Below are 18,277 nucleotides of genomic sequence, written 5' to 3' on the forward strand. Positions count from 1 at the left end.
AGTGCATTGTCAGATATATGTATTGCAAATAATTATTCCTGGTCTATAGATGGCTGTCTCAGTTTTTACACAATCCTTATGGTGAGCAGCTTTTGTTTTTTATGAAGCACAATTTAATTGATTTCTTATTATGCTGAGTGCTATTGTGTCCTGTCTTAGAAATATTCGCCTATGCCAAGTTCGTGAAAATATTTCCTAATTTTCTTTACAAGCTTTATAATTTTAACTTTCACATCTGCAATTAATCTCAATGTGTGGTGGGAAGTGGTTGTTAGTATTACCTTTTGGAAAAAAAAAATTTTTTCTCTACCACCTTTTATTGAAAACTCTTTCATTTCCCCAGTGAAGAATATTGGTGTATTAATATTTTTTAAATTCAAATAACTGTACAAATGAGGGTATATTTTTGATTCTTTTTTCTTTCATTTTGATATATTTATGTTTACTTACAAAGTGCTATAGTTTTTTTAATTACTGTAGCTTTAAAGAGTTTTGAAACCGAGTAGATTAAGTCCTCCATCTGAATGCTTCCTCAAAAGTATCTTGCCTTTTCTAAGTTGATTTATTTTCATATATATTTTAAAATTAGCTTGTCAATTTCACCAAAAATGCAAATGCATTATTAATCAGAATAACGTTGATTTGACATCCTAACAAAACTGAGTCTGACCATCAATGAACTTGATATACACTATATTTCTCTATTTACTTAGTCTTCAATTTCTCTCAACCATAGTTTTTAGGGGTCTTGCATCTGCTTCATTATATATATATTCCTTGCATTTAATGACCCGAGATGTTAATCTCTATTGTGTCTTATTGAATTTCACTTTCTAACTACTAATTTCTAGTATAGATGAATACAATGAATTAGGAAATCAACTTTATTGAGGTATAATTTAGGTCCAGTAGACTGCATTGCTTTAACGTGTACAATTAAATGCATTTTGACAGATGTGTACACTAATGAAACTACTGCTACAATCAGATGCAGGCCATTTCCATTACCCCAAAATTTTCTTGTGAGTCTTTTCAGTCCATCACTCCCTCCACCCTCAACCCCAGGCAACCACTGTCACTATAGATCACTGCTTTGTGAACAATTGTATATAAATGGAAACATACATGGACTCTTTTGTGTCTGCCTTCTTTCATACAGCACAATGATTTCAAAAGTCATCCACATACTACATGCATCAATAGTTGTCTTTTTATTGCTGAGTAGGATTCCAAGTATATGCCATATTTGTTTATACATTTCTCTCTTACTGGACTCTTGTGTCGTTTTTGGCTGTTATGAATAAAGCTATTATGAACATTCACATTTGTGGGTAATGGTGTCTTACCGTAATGTTGATTTATTTCCCGGCTGGCTAACAAGTTAAGCTAATTAACCATTCGTATATCTTGTTTTGTGAAGCGTCTATTCAGGTCTTTTGATCCCTTGTTTTATTGTGTTGATTATCTTATCAGACTACATGATATATATATTCTAGAGGAAAATTCTTTGTTAGAGATAAATATAATATTATCTCCTATACTGTGCTTTCTCTTGAGGTTCTCCTAATGGTATACGTGTTTGGAGATAAAGATATAGAAAGGTAAAGATAGTTTTGTTTTCATGTTCTAGGAAATCATTTGCTGCCTACTTTAAGCTTGTGAAAATATTTTCCTGGGAAGTTTTATAGTTCTAGCTTTTACATAGATGGCTATGATCTGTTTTTAGTTAAATTTTGTATGATGTGCAAAAAGGTTTGATATTTTCTAATATGGATATCTAGTTTTCTATCACCTTTTGCTGAGAAGAATGAATTTTGTCCACTGAATTGCCTTGGAAACTTTGTTGAAAATCAATTGACCATATGTGTAAGGGTCTATTTCTGGTCTCTCTCTTCTCTTCCATTGATTGATGTTTCTTCCTTTTTAACAACACCCCACGATGTTGATTTTTGTCACTGTATGGTAATTCTGGAAATAGGTAGTGTCACGCATTTCCCTTTGTTCTTTTCTTGTAACACTGCTTTTCCTATTCTTGATCACTTACATTTCCAGATAAATTGAAGACTCAGTTTGTGAACTTCCACCAAAACATCTGCCTGAAATCTGATTGGGATTCCATTGGATCTATCGACAAATTTGAGGAGAACTGACATCTTTTTTTTTACTTTTTATTTATTTATTTATTTATTTTTTGTGAGGAAGATCAGCCCTGAGCTAACATCCATGCTAATCCTCCTCTTTTTGCTAAGGAAGACCGGCTCTGAGCTAACATCTATTGCCAATCCTCCTCCTTTTTTTTTTTTCCCAAAGCCCCAGTAGATAGTTGTATGTCATAGTTGCACATCCTTCTAGTTGCTATATGTGGGACGCGGCTTCAGCATGGCCAGAGAAGCGGTGCGTCAGTGTGCGGCCGGGATCCGAACCCGGGCCGCCAGTAGCGGAGCGCAGGCACTTAATCGCTAAGCCACAGGGCCGGCCCGAGAACTGACATCTTAACCATACTGATTCTTCCAATCCACGACAATGTTTAGCTCACCACTAATTTAGTTCTTTTTTAATTTCTCAAAGCACTATTTTTAGTGTACTCGTCTTACACATATTATGTTAAATTTATCCCTAAGCATATCAAGATTTTAGATGCTATTTTAAATGAAATTGTATTTTGTATTTCATTTTTGAAATAGTCATTGCTAATGTATAGAAATATAACAGGTTATTTTTATTGATCTTATATTCTGCAACATTGGCAAACTCATTTATTAGTTTTAGTGGGTTTTTTGTAGATTCCTAAGGGTTGTTTACATACACAATCATGTCAGCTGTAATAAAGATAGTTTCTATTCTTTCTTTCCAATCTGTATGCTTTATTTTTCTCACTTTATTGCACTGGTTAAGCTCTCTAGTATATTGTTGAATTGAAGAAGTGACAGCAGGCTTTCTTGCTTTTTCTCTGTCTTAACAGAAAAGCATTCAGTCTTTTACCATTCAGAATAACGTTACCAGTGGTTTTTTCAAATCTGCTTTTAGTTAGGTTGAACGTGCTGCCTTCTATTTTTAGTATGTTGGAGTTTTATGTGTTTTTTAATCATGAAAAAGGTTTTCAGTTCTGTCAAATGCTGTTTCTGCATATATCAAGATAATTATATGGTTTTTCTATTTTGTCCTGACAATATGGTTGACTTTTTTGAAAATATGAAAAGTATTTATTGAATTTAGGGCTATGAAAGTTATTTTCTAATACTTTAAACCATTCTAACAGCTATATTGAGATATAATTTACATGTACTAACGTCCATGTAATTAAAATGTACAATTTCATAAGTTTGTTCATATATATACATCCATAGTCAAGACAGTGAGTGTATCTATCACCCCCAGAAGTTTCCTTGTGCTCCTAATAATTCCTTCCTCACAGTTCCACCCCAGGAAACCAACCCTTGGCTTTCTGTCACAAAATATTAATTTGCATTTTCTAAGTTTTGATATAAATGAAATCATATACTATGTGCATTATTTTGTTTTGACGTTTTTTACTCAGAATAATTATTTTGAGATTGACCCATGTTGTTCTGTGTATCAAGAGGTCATTCTGCTAGACTGAGTAGCATTCCATGAGATGGATACACCACAACTGGTTTTCTTCATTCACCTGTTGATGGATTTGGATGGTATTCTGGCATTAAAAATAAAGCTTCTATCAACAGATTTGTGTGGATATGTCCTTTCTTTTCTCTTGGGTGGAATGCTGGTGTCATTCGGTAGCTACAGTTTTCATATTGTTAACACTTTCAAAATGTTTTCTAAAGTAGTTGTACAATTTCACATTCCCATCAGCAGTATAGCAGAGTTCTAGTTCCTACACATCCTTGCCAATACTTGGAATGGGGATTCTTTTCATTGTAGCCATTGTAATTGGTCTGCAGTACTTTAAATTTGCATTTTCCTAATGATTAATGATTTAGAGCATCTTCTCACGTACTTATGTGCCTTCCATATATATTCTTTGCTGAAGTATCTTTACAAATTGTTTATCCATTTTTCAAATGAGTTGGTCTTCGATTATTGAGTTTTGACAGTTCTTTATTGTTCTAACTAGAAGTCCTTTATCAGATATATAATTTACAAATATTTTATCCCTCAGTGTGACTTGCCATTTCATTCTCTTACCAATGTCTTATGAAGAGCAAAGGTTTTTAATTTTGATGAAGTTCAAATTACCAATTTGTTCTTTCATTAATTATGGTTTTGGTGTCATATCTACGAGATTGTTGTCTAATTCAAAGTTATAACAACGTATCTACTATGTTTTCTTCTAGAAGTTTTAAAGACTTAAGGTTTACATTAAGGCCTATAATCCACTTTAGGTTAATTTTTGTACATTGTGGACAGTATGGATCCAAGTTTATGTATTTATTTATTTTCATAGCATATGGATATGTCATCTCCATATTCATTTGTTGAAAAGATAATCTTTCACCACTTATGGAGAGATTATAATTCTTACAAAACTTTGCTTTTCACATTTGTCAAAAATCTGTTCTCCATATAGGGTTTAGTTTATTTTTGGACTCTATGTTCTGTTTCATTGATCTATTTGTCTGTCAGATGCCAATACCAATCTGTTTTGATTACCGTCACTTTACAATAGATCTTCAATTCAGGTAGAGCTAGCCCTCAAACTTTGTTCTTCATTTTATAGGTGTGTTGGCTATGCTAGGTCATTTGCATTTTTATATTAATTTTAGAATCAAATGGTCACTTTCTACCAAAGATACTTGCTGCGATTTTGAGAGCAATTGCACTGAATCTTTAGATCAAATTGGGAGAAATGGACATCTGAACAATATTGAGTCTCCTGACCCTTGAACAAAAAAGTTCTCTCCATTTTCTAGGTCTTCATTAATTTCTCTGTGAAATGTTTTATAACTTTCAGTCAGATTTACCCCTAAATATTTCATATGTTTGATGCTCTTGTAATTGTATTGCTTTTTACATTTTAATTAGGCATTGCAATCACACAAAACACAATTGATTTTTGTATATTGATCTTGTATCCTGCTACAAACAAATGCTTTTTAGATTCAAGCCAGATATGGTAGTGATAATATTTTTGGGGACTTATGTCTTTGTCTGTTTGAGAAGAATCTTATTCCACTCACTGGGAGCTTTATCACCAGCCCATGGAAGAGGAATAACTCAGCCCATATCAAGTCCTGTGTCTGGCAGAGATTGTACAAGGGCTCTTCTGGACCAGTGCTTGTGAAATGTTGCGTGTGTTCTTTAATAAGCTTTCCTTAAGACTAACCATTCAGTTGGTGAGGCTGCTAATCCATCCTTGTATTTAGCTGCAATAGTTGTAAGATTTGCAACAGTTGTAAGATTTAGGGGCCAATGTTCTCCCTTATATTTAAATTTAATCTTCAATAATCTATTCCAGCATTATGTACTGCCAGAAGCTTTCAAATGGTATGCAATGATATATCCATCAAATATCATGAGTTTGTGCCCAGTTCTGACTAATCTTATTTCTAATGTGATCTATTATAAAATGATACCAAGAGCATTAACATAATTAATAGTGGCAGGCTCAGGGGGTTTGGTTGTGTGACACTCAGTAGCTTTGGAGACAGTGGCTCCTACTCTATATTGGAAGTAGATATCCACTCTGATCAGTATGTAAGCATTGGCGCCCCGATTCTGCAACAGATTCTGTAGTCCCTTGTGTCAGCTTCATTTCCCCAAGGCAGGATGAACAGCCTTCAGTTTAAATTATGTCACAGTTGGTGTGTGTAGCACATTTAAGTCACCTCTTTAGTCACTGACTTTTACATCCAATCATGTAAAGCTTGCTCACCTGGATGACACATAAGGTCACATTCCCAGTGGGTCAGATGATGTGCCTCAAAGAAACCGAAGCATCTATTTGTCATTATGTGTCTCTGCTAAAGTTCATCCTTGATGGGCTAAAACAAGGCTCACAAACAGCTTTAAATGTGTTTTATGTCTGTCTGTCTAATGGTTTTTTAAAGTCCAATTACTCAAATGAGTTGACTTTATAGTCCTGAGATCTGTTTCCCAATGCTCTGCCTATTTGACAGGACACAAGAGTCAATATAAACAGATTTATTCCAATTAGTTTATGACGAAGCAATCAATCACTATCTACATTACACATAATCTATCATTGGGTTGATTATCTCCTTCCTTCTCTTACCTGTTTCCTGTTGGATGTTGAGATGATCTAACATTACTTGCCACTTCCATTGACATCTTGAATTACAATTCTATCTGTTACCAAAAAAAAGCTGGGGCAAAAGAGGGGTGCTATTTACTCTGTTTCTAAGAGTACAAAGTCATTGTGTTCATCAACCACATGAGAATCAGAAAGCTGGGATGTTAGCCCCAGAGCCCCTACAGTCTCACCATAAACTTGGAAGTTTCTTTTCTCCCTTTGTACTTCAGGTATTTGATCTGAAAATTGAGGATAAATAAATTCTAAAATTCTAGAAATACGGTCAATATTGAAATTATTTTTGATGTGGAGAGACACTCCTGAAGTCTGGAAAGCATTTAACTTATCAGAGACAAGACAGATCATCTGATCATTATAGCATGGATGAACCTGCAAGACTTATTAAACTTGCCTCTGTGTTTATCCAGCTGGCCAGGAAATAGCAGCTACTGATATGAGCAGTTTCCTCTGGATACCTTGGTAGTGTTGACTGCTTTGAGCCAACGTGCAGCCCAGGCATTGGCTGTATCCGGAGAGGCTGAAAACTGGCTGAGGTCCAGGGTTTTTGGGCCAGGCAGGTCATCCAGCTGTTGGGAAAAACCAAAAGGGGTCGAGGACATCCACTGAGGTCATCCCTAGACAGCACTGGCCACTCCCTCCAATGACCCACCCCCACTACACTTCTCATGTCTTCCTGGTTATTACACTCAGATCCCTGTGAAAGTTGGAATATTTTATTCATCTCTGTATTCGTGGCTCCTAGCACTGACCCAAGCACTGAAGAAGCTCTCAGCAATGTTCCTTCACTGACCAGATAAAAGCCATCGCAAATCTCCAATTATCTTACTATATTCCTGTCCCAAATGTCCTGTGAGGGATGCTCTCCCCTCTCTCATGATGTAGCATATCCCCTTCCTTAAAGAGCTGCCTGCCCTACCCACTCCATGCCCTATGACACTCACCTGTGGTCAGCTCTGATGAAGACAGGACTATCCTCAGGGATTCCTCTCAGTGGTTCACCCTGTCATTAGGAAGAGATGTCCTCGACCTACCTTCCCATCTTCTGGGCTGCCACAACACCATAGTTTAGCAGAGCTACCAGACTGTGTTGAAACTATCTGTTTGTATTCTTCCTCTCACTGCTTTGATTTCCTTAGGGAAATCTTATTGATACTCTGAACTCCAAGTTCTTAACATAGCATAAGGAAAATTAAGCACTCAATAAATAATTAAGAGATCTTGTTTATAAAGACTTTATCAACTGTAAATGCAGAAGAATATTATTACTACTCCGGCCCCTCCCGACCTTCGGGCAGTACTGTTTAAGGTAAGAATGGAGATCACCAACCCTTCTCCAAACATCATTTATCTCTCTAAGCCCACACATACCGGGCGGGGGGGGGGAGGACATCCACTGTGAGGCCAGTTCCTAGGTGGAGGCTGGGGGTGGTCTGGGCAGAGCCTCATGGTCACATCCTCCTCCTCTTGGAATTGGTGCTTCCCAGCAGTAGAAACCAATCCTGATCCATTCTGTGGATTGCTCTCGCAGGTGCACAGGTTCACTGTCGAGTAAGTTACTATCCCAGTCCTCACTGCTCAGCTCAGGCTGCTCCTTGAGGAGCCGCACGATGCTGTACACATTCCTCAGTTTCCCTTGACTTTTCTGAATTCAACTTGTGCTTATTCTCACCTCCTTTGGCAAATCCAGCTCCATATTACCTGGCCCTTCTTTGGGTTGTTCTCGCCCTCTAAACCTGCCAATTTTCTTTCTTCCATCTGCTCCCTCTGTTCTGTGTTTTCAGTGTGTGGGCTCAGCTCCCGATCCTGCAGGAGACACACAGAGAAGGGACCAAAGCCAGATCTCAGCTGCAGTTCCCAGAGCACATTTAACATGCATCTCAGTCCATTACGCACTCAGAGAAAACTGAGCAGGGCCTTTGGAGAATCTGAATAAGAACCTTATCTTCTTGATAAGGAAACTGAGGCCCAGAGACATTAGATTTTCCCAGCTCCCTCACCACTTGATGGCAGCAGAGCCCCCACACAGCCTTGGCTGCAGCTTTCCTGTCCAAAGCATCTACCACAACTTCCACGAACTGAAAGAAAGAAATTTCAGAGAACTTGGGATCAAACATAGGTATTTCCACTGTTAAAACAAAAATATCAGAAGGGCCTTTCTTGGGACAAATCTTTTCCCACAGTTATGTACTTCTTATTTATGTTCAGTTTTTAATCACTGGCTGATAGATTGGGATCAGAGGACACAAAAGTATTGAGTAATACTTATCATAATCAGAAATAAAATGGACTCATGTGGTCATCTGTGAAACATCTGGCTCATGTGCCAGAAGGTCTTCTTCCTGAGACCAAACACTCTGTCTGCCCTGTTCACTCTGTCTCCCCAGGACCTCCACAAGAGCCTGCCAGATAAAACACTCAGTAAATGCCTGTCAAGTGGATGAAAACAGGCACTTGGAATACTTAATGTTTACCACCGTTCTCTGTTCCCAACTGGCTTTTCAGCCAAATGCTAATTTGAGTCAGTGCTCCTTGCCTTAGAAAGGTAGTCTGAGATTCGAATACAGCACCACCATGTACCAAGTGTGTTTTAGAGCATGATTCCATTACCCTCTTCAAGCATACCCTTCTCAAGTATAAAAGAAAAGAATATATAACGTATAATCTATAATAGAGAAGAAAGTATAACGTAAAATAGAGAAGGCAGCATTGACCATGATTGATGGGTGATTAAATGCGACATCATGCAGCTGACAGGGCTCCAATCCCTGGGCACTAGCTGCATATCTAAAGAACGCCTACATCAGAGTCAACATGGTGCCTGTTAAAACCCTCTGGAGAGAAGGCCCAAGAAACTGCATTTCAGACAAAAATTCCAAGGAGATTTTCATGGGAGGAAAAAGCCCCACCATTAAACAAACATCTTAGGGGCCGGCCCTGTGGCGTAGCAGTTAAGTGCCTGTGCTTCACTGCTGGTGGCCTGGGTTCGGATCCCGGGCTCGCACCGACACACCGCTTGTCAGGCCATGCTGTGGCGGTGTCCCACATAAAGTGGAGGAAGATGGGCATGGATGGTAGCTCAGGGCCAGTCCTCCTTAGCAAAAAAAAAAAAAAAAGGGGAGGATTGGCATGGATGTTAGCTCAGGGCAGATCTTCCTAAAAAAAAAACCAAACAAACATCCTAGCATGGAGATCTCAGAAGCCCTAGTGCCAACAAGAATGACTCAGCTGGAGCAAAGCAAGTCCCTTGTTCAAGGTGGCCTTTCCATGGGAAATGTCCCCCTTTCCAAGAAGGGTTCCTATTTGATGTGGGAAAACAAGAGGACCCTGCTTCTGCAGTCTGGGCTTTTAGCACCTCCACTGTCCTTTCATTTCTCCTCTGCTCTAATCACTGGATCTCAGCCCTCATACGGGTCATTTCTTTATGAAGACCTCTGTTGTTTTATTCTCCTCCTGGAGAAAGGGATGGCAGAGATTAGTTCTGGGCTTTCTCCTAAGCCACCTAGGTGAGCTGAAAGAAATCATGACTGATAGAAATCAGGTCAACAAAGAGCATCCCAGAGGAGCATGAGATCTCTCCCTAGTGGGAGAGAGTCAGAACCATGACATGGTCAATATCAGACCTATTCAGGTGGGCAGAACATGCTGATCAATTAAGGGGAGGATGCTGCCATGAGGAGGAAGAGGTAGCCAGAGGAATATGAGAAGAAAGAAACAAATATTAATGAATTAAATTAAGATTTAATCAAATGAGGAGCACAGAGCCCAGAGGCAAAGCCATATGTCACAGTGGATTATTCCCAGGCCAGGAAACCTAATTGAAGAATTCCTGCTGGAGTTTGCTCAGCTGGATTTCCAAATTATTTTGGATCAGTGACTTCTTTATACCTTCCATTTTCCACCTTTTTGAACTGGAATTGGAATAGTTGTTACCCTATGTCTGTCCAACCATTTCACCTTGGATGCAGATAAGTTGTTTCTTTAGTTTCACAGGTGGACAGATGGAGGGGCATTCTGCCCAGGAGCTGTGCTTACTGGACACACTCAGGAGCCGCATCCACACCTGATGTAGATGATTTAGATGAGATTTTAGACTTCTGGGCTGATGAGATTGACATGATATTTTTTACTTTGAACTGAATTTCGTCCATGGGACGAACCTTGGGAAACCTCAGCAGGGAGGTGAATGTATTTTGCAGTTGGAAGGGACATGGATCCCTGGGAACTAGAGGTTGGACTGTGGTAAGCAGAATTTCTAAAATGGTCTCCAAATACGTCTTACCCAAATCCCTGGACCTTGCTGATGTGGTGAGTCACGGTTCTCTGATTGTGTTGTTCTAGGGCACAGCTGACTTTAAGATGGGGAGATCATGTGGGTGGGCCAGATCTAATCACATGACTCCTTAAAGACCAGAGCTTTCTCTGGCCTGTAGGAGAAGACAAATCAGAGAGAGTCAAGCATGAGAAGGACTCAATGCACTGTCACTGGTTTGACGATGGAGAAGGCCACATGAGAAACAGTACAGGTGGCCTCTAGAAGCAGAGACTGGCTGCTGGCTGACAGCCAGCACAAGAACCAGGGACCTCAGTCCTACAACCACAAGCAAATGAATTCTGCCAATAATTGTAGTGAGCTTGGAAGAGGAGTCTGAGCATTCGATGAAAATGCAGCCAGCTCATACCCGGATTTCAGCCTTGTGAGACGCTGAGTAGAGAACCCAGCCATGTTGTTGCAGACTTCTTATCTACAGAAATGTGAAGTAACAAATGCGTGTTGTTTTAAACCACTGTTTTTGTAATTTGTTAATATGCAGCAGTAGAAAACTGATTCAGATGCTTATCTCTATCTCCTGGTTTTTTGATTTTCAGAAACATGTATGCTAATCCCTGTAAAGCAAAAAAATCAAAGAACCAGATTAAAAATCTTGTGCTCACCTCCATGTGACTGTTCCCAAGCTCTTGTAACGTAAAGGACACTATGAAGGGCATTTCAGGCATTGGAGGAATGTCTTCTTAATGTTACAAACCAAACCTCTGGAAGAATAAATAGGGTATAATACTTAACTCCATGTGACATTATCTGCGAATCCATCATCCATCCCTATTTCCTATGGCAGATGTATTTCAGCTCCTTGTTCTCCTGAGCTCACCAGGCAAGCTTTTATAGCAAGCCCGTATTACCAGCATAAGCAAACCAATTCAAGGAGAGCAACAGAACAGCCACCATCCGAAGTTCCCACCAAGCCCCTAGAATGCAATCTCTCCTCCAGCTGTCATTAAAGTAAGAAAATGATCCATTATATAAAGTCCCAATCTAATAAAAATTGAAGCTTAATGGTGTCTATTTTCCAAATTTTTCATCTCCTCAGGTCCAGAAGATCAAGAACTGAGGACTGACTGCAAAGAGGCTCGAAGGAATTTGGGGAGGCGAAGAAAATGTTCTAAAACTGGACTCTGGTGATGGACAACTCTATAAATCCAAAATCATTGCTTTATACATTCACAATTAGTGAATTTTATTATGTCGTATTAGTCAGGGTTCTCCAGAGAAACAGAACCAATGGAGATTTATTATGAGGAGTTGACTCACGCAATCATGAAAACTAAGAAGCCCCATGATTGGCCATGTGCAAGCTGGAGACCGACCCAGGAAAGCCAGGGGTGTAATTGCAGCCTGAGTCCCAAGGCCTGACAACCAGGGGAGCCAATGGAATAAATCCCAGTCCAAGGACAGGAGAAGACCAATGTCCCAGCTGGAGCAGATACGCAGGAAGAAGAAAGGGATGCACTTTTCCATCTTTGTTCTGTTCGGGCCCTCCAAGAATTGGATGATGCACACTCACAGTGGGAGGCAATCTACTCTACTGAGTTCACTGATTCAAATGCTAATTTCATCCAAAATACCCCCACAGACACACTCAGAAATAATGTTTAATCTGAGCACCCCTTGGTGCAGTCAAGTTGACACATAACATTAACATCACATCTATGTAATATTTTTGTGTGTGTGTGTGAGGAAGATCAACCCTGTGCTAACCTCTGCCAATGCTCCTCTTTTTTTGTTGAGGAAGACTGGCCTTGGGCTAACATCCATGCCTATCTTCCTCCACTTTATATGGGACGCCGCCACAGCATGGCTTGCCAAGCAGTGCGTTGGTGTGTGCCCGGGATCCAAAGCAGCGAACCCCGGGCCACCGCAGCGGAGCCCGCACTTAACCACTTGCACCACGGGGCGGCTCCTATGTAATATTTTTAAAAAGAGGAAACTTTAGGTTTCTACTCCAACATGTAAAGGCTTGGAAGTCATGACCTCATTCTCACAACAAGAAAAAAACCTGAGCAAACTGAAATTCAATAACTCTTCTTAGATAAACCAGATAATTCAGGTCATAGGGCAAATTGCCCCCTCTAAACTTAGAGAGACAGGCTAATGCACTGAATCACAGCCTAATGGAAACAGAAGCTGCTGGAGCCAGCAACTGGTAGGAACAGTTAAATGGTAATTAACCCATTGCTGGAAGCTGATGTGGAATAGCTTGAGAATTTAAAACTCCTAGGGGGGCCCAGACTTGGGGAAAGTCCCCAAACGTTTGTGAGTTTTACCTCCAGGAGCCTGAGCAGGTTCTCATGATGAAGATCAGAAAAATCCCCAAGGGATCGGCACTACCAACTTCAAGACTTGTTATAAAGCTACAGTTACCAAAACAGTGTGGAATTGGTGAAAACTCAGACAATTAGATCAATGGAACAGAATCAGAAATAGATCTACATAAATAGAGTCAACTGATCTTTGACAAAGGAGCAAAAGCAATGTAATGGAGAAAGTATAGTGCTAGTCTTTTCAACAAACGGTACTGGAGCAACTGGATATCTACAAGTGAAAAGAAAAGAATCCAGACAGAGATTTTATACCTTTCACCAAACGGATCATAAACCTAAATGTAACGTGTAAAACTATAAAACTTCTGGAAGACAACATAGGAGGAAATCTAGGTGACTATGTTTGGGGATGACTTTTTAGATACAACACCAAAAGCACAATCCATGAAAGAAAAAATTAAGTGGACTTCATTAAAATTACAAACTTCCACTCTGTGAAAGACACTGTTAAGCTAATTAAAGACAAGCCACAGGCTGGGAGAAAAATCTTTGCAAAACACATATGTTATGAAGGACTGGTATCCAAAATATACAAAGAACTCTTAAGACTCAACAATAAGAAAGCAAACAACCCGATTAAAAAAATGAGCAAAAGATCTAAACAGACACCTTCCCCAAAAAGATATAGGGATGGTAAATAAGTCTATGAGATGCTCAAAATCATTTCTCATTAGGGAATTACAAATTACAACAACACTGAGATACCACTACATACCTATTAGAATTGATAACACCAAATGTTGGCAAGGTTGTGGATCAAGAGACTCTCATTCATTAGTGATGGGAACACAAGATGCTACAGCCACTTTGATAGATAGTTGGGCAGTTTCTTACAAAACCAAACCTTCCATTTGATCCACCAATCACAGTCCTAGGTATTTACCCAAATGAGATGCAAACTTATGTCACACAAAAACCTGCAGATGAGTGTTTACAGCAGCTTTATGACATTATGTTGAACATTTGTCAAAACCCATACAACTGTATGACACAAGGAATGAACTCTAATGTAAACTAGGGGCCCTGGTTAATAATAATGTACTAATATTGGCTTTTCAAATGTAACAAATGTACCACACTAATACAAGATACTGATAATGGGGGAAAGTGTGTGACGGAGAACAGTGCTGTATGTGAAAACTCTGTACTATCTGCTCAATTTATCTGTAAACCTAAACTGTTGTAAAAAATAATGCCTATTGATTAAAAAGAAAAGGAAGGATGCAACACTCTCCAATCGAAGTGTTGGTGGCCTCCCGGAATCTTGTGGTGAAGACTGGGCATTGAGATACACCAACCTGGAGTCTGACCAGGCGGTGATTGCCATGCTTGTGCCTTCAGCCTCTGACCCTGGCAGTTCCCCTGGAATCCAGATGTCGCAGCAGGTAGGCCAAGGTGGCCATGGCGCCCCAGGTGGTGCAGAGACCAGCGGCATCTGGTAAGGATGCGGAGAAACCAGCGCGCAAGGCAGAACTCGGGGAACCCTCAGGACACTGAGATTGCGCAGCTGCCCCCCCTGCGCCCGCAGAGCAAAGGAGAGCGAGGGCAGGAACTATGCGCTACAGGGTGAGGGCGCTGCCTGAAAGGTGAAAGCAGCTCCAGAGGCTTGGGTCAATTCTGAGAACCGGAAGTCTGAAAAGGAGTTGAAGTGAAGACTAGAAGGTCCCGCGGTGGGCTTGAATCGCCACCCTCTCAGTTAACAGCCAGCCGTACTCGCTGACTATACCACCGAGACCAAGGATTATAAAACCTTGTACTGTGGCCATGGGGTGAGAACGTGCTCCCCAACCCCTCCATCCTCTCCTGAAAACACATTCAAAACCTGCGGCGCTGGAGATACAGAGTCTCGATATTGGGCACGTTTGGGCGTTGGCACGAGTGTGTGGGCACTCGACGCCCCAACGCCGGGCGCAGGGCCTTCCCTGCCTGCTCCAGCTCTTGGGCTCTGCGCAGGCATCCGTGTGCCCTTCTTCCATGCGCTTCGCCCATCGCGCTCACCGTGAGTGAGCGCCCGCCCCCCGCCTCCCCCAGTCCAGGCGGACTCCAAGGCAAGGACAGGAAGCGGCGGTGCTCCCACCGCACCGCCCCCTCTCGGGGCCTCCAGAGGAGGCTCCCCGGGGCAGGACGTGGAGTCAGCTCGCCAAGCAGCCCCTCGCCTGGAGGAGGGCTTGGTGCCTAGCAGGCGCCCAATAAATTCTCAGTTAAGGAAGGCATTCGCCCCAGGGTGCTGGGGGACCAAGAGCTCTATTAGTTTTTAGTCCTAGAGGAAGCCCGGAATGGGAGAATGTGAAAGAACCGCAAAAGTGGGCCTTGGTTCAATCTTTTACACCGGCAGCTGAATCATATAAATGTCCCGATCATGGCGACATCTAGAGGGCACCACCTGGAACCGCACCGAGCTCCCACCCTGGACCGTAGGGTGGCCTCAGTCTGGGGGACCCCAGTGGGCACGGAGTGGGGTGAACCCAGAAAGTTGAAGAGGAGAAAAAAGGTGAGGGTGGAGCAACCTGGTGAGAAGAAAGAGAAAACTAGAAACACAGACACAGAGAGGGAGAGAGAGGGAGACATGCAGATGTAGTCACTAAAGAAAGAGCCAGAAGAAAACGCTGTCACCTGCTTACACCGGACCGCGCCACCGCAGGTCGTGGGTGGCCGGCGGTGCTCACGGTGTGATGTGTAGGCGCCGTGGCAGCTTGGTTCGAATCCGATTGTCCCGGAGAGAAGCCGGCACCTCCTGGGGATTTTACCCCTCGGACTGGGAGCTCTCCCTTGGGCGAGGCGGCGCTCGGCGCACCGCACGAGGAGGATTCTGCGGTCAGAGGGGCTGAGACTCCGCCCGAGGCCCTGGAACCCGGGAGTCGCCAGAGCCCCCAGGGTGGAGGCCAAGAGGGCGCGGCGCTGAGGCCCCCGACACCGCCAGAAGGACGGGCGGGGACAACCTCTAGATGAGCGCCTCTGTCCAAGTGGCCCTCCTCCTGCATCTCAGTGGGGCGCAGGACGGATTTTCTTTGGAGCAGCCCTCGCAGCATCCTAGGTGAGGGGATTCCAGAACGCCGTCCCTGCGGGGGCCGCCAGGAGGCGCTGTGCTCCTTCCACTTGAAGGGCTTGCGAAGGACAAGGTCTCCCGCTGGTTTCCATGTCCCTAGATTCTGCGGGTCAGATGGAGCCTTGCGGAACTCGAGGTTGCCTATTTGGGGTCACCCCGGGCACGGAGTCGCCTTGGATCGGCCCGTCCTGCCCAGGCCTGGAGGACGGGCTGTGGACGCTCAGCCACTCAGCTGGGGCCGCCTCCCTCCGCCTCCCCAGCAAGGACCCCCACAGGGTCCCGACCGGAGAGACGCGTATCCCTCCCGCCCTCTCCACGAAGCCCATTTCTGTGTCAGCCCGGACAGTGTGTGCGCGGTGGGGGAGCGGGGAGGACAGGGAAGAGGAGCGGCGCCGAGGAGGAAGGAGAGGAGGAGATGCGGGGGCTGGGGAAGAGGGGGTGAGGAAGACGGAGAAGAGGGGATGGGAGAGAGAGGGGGTCGGGAGAGAATGCGAGGAGGGGGAGAGGGGAGGAGGAGATGCGGGGGCTGGGGAAGAGGGGGGTGAGGAAGACGGAGAAAAGGGGAGGGGAGAGAGAGGGTTGGGAGAGAATGCGAGGAGGAGCGGGGAAGGAGAGGAGGGGGCGGGGAGGAGGGGCAACCCCAGGAAGTCCTGCGTCCTGTTCCGAGGGTCATCAGAGCTCCAGGGACAGTGGGAAGAGGACGACTGCAAAGGAAAGGAAAGGAACACTTTTTTCCAGGCAAGAATTTTACCTCAGGGCGGGAAACCCTAGTAATCCGGGCAGAGCAGGTGGATGTGGGGGAGGCCTAAAAGCCCCTCGCGGTCGCCGATCCCCAGATGGACCTGATCTCGTCCCCAGGGACGGGCCTAGAGACCGGCAGAGGGAGAGCAGGAGAGACAGGGCGACCCCTCGTCGCGGAGGAACCCCTTCGGGCCGGAGTGACGAGCGGCGGCGGCGGGAGCCCGTCCCGGGGCGGCGGGGCCGAGGGAGGCCGGGCCCACCTCCGGGCGTCCGCGCCGCCCCGCCGGCGGCTCCGCGAGCGATGGGAGCGCCGCGGACTCGGCCTCCGGCCCCCGAGCTCCCGTCTCAGGACTCCTCTTCGGGCCGAGCCACGGCCATCTTCTCTCCCGACAGCCCAAAGGGAGGTTCTCGTCTGGAAAGCAGAGTCGCGCCTCACAGACGGAGTGGACGGGACGTGGTGTCCGCTCCGCGTCCCCTCCGGTCCTGCTGTCGGGAGAGGAAGGTTCCGTCCCGGGAAGGAAGCTCCGCGGGCCCCGCGCTGCTCCGGGTCCCTGCGTCCCTCCGGCTCCTGGCTGGCAGCGGCGTCCCCTGCACTCTGTCGCTTTCTCAGGAGTCACGGGCAAAGCAAGGTGACCGAGCCTGGGGTGTCCCCGAGCAGCTCCACCCGTCGCTGGGCATCGGAGGCCTGGGCCCTGCCACCAAGGGGGCAGTGCCACCCCCTCGTCAGGGTCACCCTCAGGCCTTGGGGGTAAAGGGCAGAGGCTGTGTCCAATCAGTCCTGCACCACGAGGGGTCTTCGCAGGGCACGTCTTGTCCTTGGACCCACTGTCTCGCTGTGATTAGGAGGGAAGGGTGAGGGACTGCGATGGGGCCAGTGCAGCCATTGTGACTGGGTCTTAGTTTTGGGGTCGAAGGTTCCCTAGGCCTAAGTTGGAAGTACTGTATTTTATTAAATGGCCTATTTTGTTCAGATTTTCACTTATTCTATTCTAACTTACTCAGATTTTATTCAGAATTTCTAGCTTCTAATTCTCCCTGAGACACTAAAGCCCCTGTTAGGCTAAGCTTTGAAATTGACTCCAGGGGAAATCTCATCCTTTCCTCCCAAACTCAGCCAGAAAGAGGAATCCTAGCCAGGGAATCCATTCTGTGGAAACCAGGAGTCCCTGATCCACCTGGGCCCAGGCCTTTGAAATGCTTGCAGATCTGAATGTCAAGGAGAGACTGGTTTGCATATACCTTATTTCATCAGATTTGAGTTGCAAACCATATTCATGTTTACAGAATTATAAAACTAAATGAAATTTTAAAAGTTTTGCCTCTAGACATTGAAAACACAATGTAACAGATGAACCTGTGTATCTCTGTTGTAGAACAACCCTATGGATTAGAACCATTCACAGAGACTTGTAAAAACAATAATTTATCTATACGCCAAGATACTAACAAATTAAAAAACCATTTTCCTCAATTGGGTTGTTGGTGGTTTTGCTATTGTCTTTATTCTTTTGTTCATATAATGTGGGACAAAGCAAATGAGACATTTGGGGATATCCTAATGCTATTACTTCCGCTGTCCT

General features: G+C 43.8%; 1 long non-coding RNA gene across 1 annotated transcript; it reads right to left on the minus strand.

Moving 5' to 3' along the window:
- Nucleotides 1-7,639: 7,639 nt before the first annotated feature.
- Nucleotides 7,640-14,546, minus strand: LOC131404358 (uncharacterized). The gene is made up of 3 exons (XR_009219782.1): nucleotides 14,209-14,546; nucleotides 11,186-11,284; nucleotides 7,640-8,056 (listed from the first exon to the last, which is right to left on the minus strand). It is a non-coding gene; the product is annotated as an uncharacterized LOC131404358 (long non-coding RNA).
- Nucleotides 14,547-18,277: the final 3,731 nt, after the last annotated feature.

Source organism: Diceros bicornis, chromosome 4 (assembly GCF_020826845.1).
Source record: "Diceros bicornis minor isolate mBicDic1 chromosome 4, mDicBic1.mat.cur, whole genome shotgun sequence".
Classification (NCBI taxonomy): Eukaryota; Metazoa; Chordata; class Mammalia; order Perissodactyla; family Rhinocerotidae; genus Diceros; species Diceros bicornis.